The sequence below is a fragment of the Suncus etruscus genome (genome assembly GCF_024139225.1).
Source record: "Suncus etruscus isolate mSunEtr1 chromosome X unlocalized genomic scaffold, mSunEtr1.pri.cur SUPER_X_unloc_3, whole genome shotgun sequence".
NCBI classification, from domain to species: Eukaryota; Metazoa; Chordata; class Mammalia; order Eulipotyphla; family Soricidae; genus Suncus; species Suncus etruscus.
In genome coordinates, this window is record NW_026060323.1 from 935,637 (window position 1) to 941,689 (window position 6,053).

The 6,053-nt window shown below is 36.4% G+C and overlaps 2 non-coding genes across 2 annotated transcripts; one reads left to right on the top strand and one right to left on the bottom strand.

The window, feature by feature from the left end:
* Positions 1–1,033: 1,033 nt before the first annotated feature.
* LOC126000618 (small nucleolar RNA SNORA51) lies at positions 1,034–1,161 on the bottom strand. Its single transcript, XR_007492817.1, has one exon. It is a non-coding gene; the product is annotated as a small nucleolar RNA SNORA51 (small nucleolar RNA).
* A 1,540-nt stretch (positions 1,162–2,701) lies between these two features.
* On the top strand, positions 2,702–2,833 carry LOC126000617 (small nucleolar RNA SNORA51). The gene has a single exon (XR_007492816.1). It is a non-coding gene; the product is annotated as a small nucleolar RNA SNORA51 (small nucleolar RNA).
* Positions 2,834–6,053: the final 3,220 nt, after the last annotated feature.

Below are 6,053 nucleotides of genomic sequence, written 5' to 3' on the forward strand. Positions count from 1 at the left end.
CACTCCTGTAAGGATAAAGGTGTCTAGAGCAAACAAATCTTGGAGATTACAAGATAAAACCTTTTCTGCCGCAGAAAATAAAATGAGCACCATTAGGTACACATTGGTTTAAGCGATCCAAAGTCACCTAATTTAAACATAAACCAACTTTCTCTTTTTTCTTTTCTTAAATTGCTTGCTCAGAACTGTCTCTATAACTTACATTTTCTGAAATGAGACAAAAATTAAGTGTGCATGAGGAATTTATAACAGGCACACAAAAGTCATTGAAAATTAGGTGACTGGGGAGATAAAATGGAGGTAGGGTATTTTTCTTGCCTGCAGACGGATGGTGATTCAAATCCCGACTTCCCATATGGTCCTCCAAGCCTACCAGAAGCAGTTTTTGAGTGTAGAGATAGGAGCAACCCCTGAGCACTGCTGGACATAAAAACAAACACAAAAAACAAATAACAAAGAAAATTAGGAGATCTAAGGTAGTTAAAAGGGAGAATCCTAGTAAGTAAAAATATGAGTGTTATACTCCTAGAAAAAGTGTCTCTGATATATTAGTTTGTAATATGAAATGTTCAAGAATGCTAAATGTCTGGTTGTGTTTTGTTACTTGAGTGTGCTGGTTGCATTTCCTTGCAACATGGGCCCTCATAAGTTTGTTTCTGTCTGTGTTTCTGTGTCTTTTATGGTCAGAACAAGAAGAAAAATTTAAGGAGAATGTCACCTCTTCCTTAAGGTTGGAAAAATTTGGCTTGAGTTCATAGAAATTGTATTGGCCTGTGTGTGTCTGATTTTGCAATTTGATTTCTCTGCTAAAAGTGGCAGAAAATGGCAGGGTGGGAGGTCATAAATTCTGACTTCTCTCAATACCACCAGGATCTAAATTTGTCCTGGAAAGGGTCTGAATTTTGTGACAAAACACCTCAGCTGAAGGGCTAAAACAAAAATATCTTGGAAGCTGTTTTCTTCCAGCTTTTGTCTGTGAAGTCTCACACACCCTGAAAAAAGGTGTTTTTTATTTTTATTTTTTTTTCATTTTTTTTGTACCCCCATTCACAGTCCAGTCCAGACAAAGTGCTTGTGTTGAGGTGTAATGGGGTGCATTTACTGTACCCCCTCTTTCGATACAGTGTAAAGAACACAACCTGTGGTAAGCATTGGGAGACCATTTTTTTATTATTTGATATAAATATAAAATAATGTATATATGTATGTATGTATGTATACACTTCACCAGTGCAACATTCCCATCACCAATATCCCAATTCTCACTCTTCCCCATCCACACTGGGCTGTACTCCAGACAGGCTTTCTACTTCATTCAGTCACATTTTGTTATGATAGTTCTCAGTGTAATTATTTCTGTGACTGCAGCAAACAATCCCTGTGGTGTGGTTCATGTCAGGAGCTAGACCCTCCAGTCCTCCTGTGTTTTGTCTCTGAGAATCAATACACAAATTTTTTTTATTTTTTCAAAACCCATAATTGAGGGAGAACATTCTTTGTTTATCTCTCTCCCTCTGACTTATTTCACTCAGCATAATAAATTCCATATACATCCGTGTATAGGAAAATTTCATGACTTCATATATTCTGACGGCTGTGTAACATTCCATTGTATATATGTACCATAGTTTCTTTAGTCATTCATCTATTGAGGGGCATCTAGGCTGTTTCCAGAGTCTGGCTATTGTAAACAACACTGCCATGAATATAGGCTGAGAAATGGATTTTTGTATTGTATTTTTATGTTACTAGAATATATCCCTAGGAGCGATATAGCTGGATCATATGGTAGCTCAACTTCAAGCTTTTGGAGAAATCTTTATATCACTTTCTACAAAGGTTGGACCAGATGGAATTCTCATCAGCAGTGGATAGGAGTTCCTTTCTCTCCACTTCCCCGCCAGCACTGCTTATTCTCATTATTTCTGATGTGTGCCAATCTCTGTGGCATGAGCTGGTACCTCATAGTTGTTTTGATTTGCATCTCCCTGATGATTAGTGATGTGGAGCATTTTTCATGTGTATTTTAGCCATTTGTATTTCTTTTATGTCAAAGTGTCTGTTCATTACTTCCCCCATTTTTGATGAAGTTAGATGATTTTTTTCTTGTAAAGTTCTGTCAGTGCCCTGTATATTTTGGATATTAGCCCCTTATGTGATGGGGTATTGGGTGAGTAATTTCTCCCACTCAGTGGGTGGCTCTTGTATTCTGGGCACTATTTCCTTTGAGGTGCAGAAGCATCTCAGCTTAATTTAGTCCCAACTATTTATTTCTGCTTTCACTTGTTTGGAGAGTACCATTTCCTCTTTAAAACACCTTTAGTCTCAATGTCATGGAGCATTTGACCTACATGGTATTCTGTATACTTTATGCTGTCAGGTCCTATATCTAGGTCTTTAATCCATTTGGATTTTACCTTTGTAGATGATGTTAACTGAGGTCTAGGTTTGCTTTTTTTACAAGTGGCTAGCCAGTTGTGTCAACACCACTTAAACAAAGTATTTTTTTAAACCAAGCACCATTAGAACTTTCTTGTTATCTAACAAGAGAAATTGTCTAAGAAAATCATTGTATTTGTTACCTGTCTAGAGTACAGGCTAGTGTTGGGTGGGGAGGAAGGACACTTGGGATATTGGTGATGGCAATGTTGCACTGATGAAGGTTTTATATATATATACATAAAATCAAAAGAAAAGAAAAGGCCTCCCAATGCTTACCACAGGCTGTGTTCTTTACACTGACTTATAGAAAGAGCAGATACAGTAAATGCTGCCCATATGCACCTGAAACCAGTCCCTTTGCCTGCTCTAAATTGTGAATGGGGGGACAAAAATTATAATGTATTATGCTCTTTGTAATAAAATTTGGAATTTAGATTTTTGATAAGCAAGGACTAACTTTTAACTGTATTAATTATTTAAAAGAAATTGCAGATAAAAGCCTTTTATTTATATTGTCAGTGGAAGAGATACCTCTTTGTTTTACATTAGTATAACCTGTTAATCTATGCATTTGCTGAATGTAGCAATTTAAAACTTAAAAATGCAGAAGCAGCAAAAAGGTATAAGGTGTGTGTAAATTTTATATTAGATAAAATTGAAAAATGAGGTCAGAGAAGAATTATTTTAGAGAATGTAGCAAATTACTGAGTAGAGATCAAAATAACTAAAAATGTATGATGAGGTCATATAAAATCATGGTTCCACTTGAGTACAAGCCGTGAAATTTGTTTTAGAGAATTTATATATTGTAATGACCTAAAAATCATATTTATTAATCGAATGTAAAATTTTAACATGTGATACTTATGACAACAGTAAGGAACCATAGCATCTCAATTCATTTTTTATTAGATATTTTAACTAAAAGCTTTCTTTTCAAGTGTAACTTAAATGAATTAAAGAAAATATTCATTAGTTTTGGACATTTAAAAATATAGGATTAATTTATTTTAAAAAGTGACAAATGAGGGGGCAGAGAGATAATATGCAGGTAGGGCGTTTGCCTTGCATGCAGTAGGATGGTGCGTTTGCCTTAGATGCAGAAGGACGGTGATTCAAATCCCGGCATACCATATGGTACCCTGAGCCCTCCAGGAGCGATTTCTAAGTGTAGAATTGGGACTAACCCCTGAGCGCCGCCAGTGTGACCCGAAAACAAACAAAAATTGGCTTTTCACCTCCCCTTGGCTTACAACATGCTTCTAACCATTCTGGAAACTTTAGTAGAACCACTAACTGGTCTTCTTTGGGCCCTAGACTTTTAAGTACTTCTGTTGAGAAACAAATTGATTTAATACCAAAAACCCATAAAGGTGCATTATCACCACCTTGATCTAGAAGACCAAAGCTTCTCTGAAGAACCTCTCACAGCCCTCCTCACCACCGGTGAAGTGCAGCACAACTACTTGCCAGACACAAATATACCCATCAGGAGACCATTGTGTGGGTATATGACCGCCTCTTAAAGGAGTATCATTGATTGCCTATGCCAGTGGGATTCTGTGGCAAACACGCCACAATGAAACTTCATTTTCAGCAGTATGTACCCAAGCTGGCAGTTTTGTCATCTGGTCTCTGTCAGGGGTCCTCAAATTTTTTAAACAGCGGGCCAGTTCACTGTCCCTCAGACCATTGGAGGGTCTGACTATATTAAAAACAAAACTTATGAACGAATTCTTATGCACATTGCATATATCTTATTTTGCAATAAAGAAACAAAACAGATACAAATACAATATGTGGCCCGCAGGCCATAGTTTGAGGACCACTCCTTACAAAAACAGGTGGCGAAAGCCAGTCCAAATAGGCTGATCAGACTGATCCAGTGCCACTCTTGTGAGAAACCTGCCAAAGGCAAAAGTCATGAAAGCAAAGTTCTATTTAACTATAAGGCATTGGCAATGACCCGAGACATACAAACATTAACAACTTCTTAACTTTAAGAAAAAAATTTTCCACAAACAAGTCTATATATTCTTCTCTCTGTCAAAACAGAACCATTGCAAATGGAAGACAGAGCTCTGTTTCCCTTGGTAGAGCATGCTGCATTCTTATAAAACCAGAAAGATGATCTGAATAGATGTGTGGACTGGTATGGAAAATTTTCCAGCCCTGTGAAAAGTACAAAAACTTGGCAAAAAATATAATCTTGTAAAAGGCAGAGTAACAGGATTGTTGACCAACTAAAGGAATATTAAACTTATTTAGAATATAGGATAGCTACAAAATAATATAACTTCTCAGTTATGGTTAGAAATTAGATTTTTTATCTTAATTTTTATTAGAAAAACGGAGGAGAAGCAGGAAGCTTTGTAACAAGAAAAAAGCCTCACAAGAAGCAGTGAGCTTTGTGAAATAAGTTTCTTGTAACCACTTAAGGTTTGAACAAAAACAATGAGAACATAGAATTGTGACCTGGGAAACTGAGTTAATATTGTCTAAAGTCCTCGTTATCTGACATTCCTGCCTGCCCATGATGGGTCCCATTATCTAGGCATTCCTGCCTACTCATGTATTTGTATACCACTTTCTATATTGCTTATGTGCAGAAATTTTGTCAGCAGAAGATAAGCCTACTCTTTGGGAATATATATAAGCTGAAATTCTTCTAATAAAAAACAAACTCTTCTGCAATGTTCTCTCTGTCTCTGTGTCTTTGTTTACTTTATGTCTTACACACTTCCTCCAAGAAATACCCAACATTGAAAGTGTTCCCATGGCTGAGAGATGATGCAGAGTGGCAAATTGAGTCAAAAAGCTGAATCCAAAATTTTGCTGCCTCTATATCTAAATATATATGTATTTAGATATATATATATATTTATATATATATATACACATATCACTCTAGATAACTTGGTACATATTGTTCTCCAATGGACATGGGTCATTCTCCAGAATAAACCACATGCTGGCTCATAAAATATATCTCCATAAAATCTAGAGGCTAGAAATTGGACAGCCTATCTTAACTGATCACAAGGCATTGAAATTAAAAGTGAACTACAAATAAACACAGAAGAAAAACTGTAACAACTAGAAGTTAAACAGCTTACTACTGAACAACCTGTGGGTCAGAGATGAAACCATAAAGGGCCAAAGCGGTGCTGCAGTGGGAGGACAATAGCTTTGCATGTGGCTGACCTGAGATGATCCACTCAGCATACATTGAATATAAGTGTAATAGATGTTTTAGAGCTGCTTTCATATCTCTTAAAACACCAACCTTCCCAAGTAGGTTATTTTGTAAACTTCCCACTAAATCTGCCTTTAACTTAATTATCCTTCCTTGATTTTTTTCTTCAATAGATTTTAACATCTAATAAGCTAATTGTATCTACTTGTCTATCATATAGTTCTTCCAGTAGAACCCAAGCACCCAAAGACAGTATTTTCAGATTCTTTTATTTCCCCTGCTCTATCTTTAGGTCCTGTACAGTAAAGAGCTTTTTAAAATAAAGTTCTCAATCAGCTGGAGTGCTTGCAAGAGGCCCAATTTTAATCCTCTGCATTACATATGTTCCCCAAATACCATACCAGATGTAGCCCCT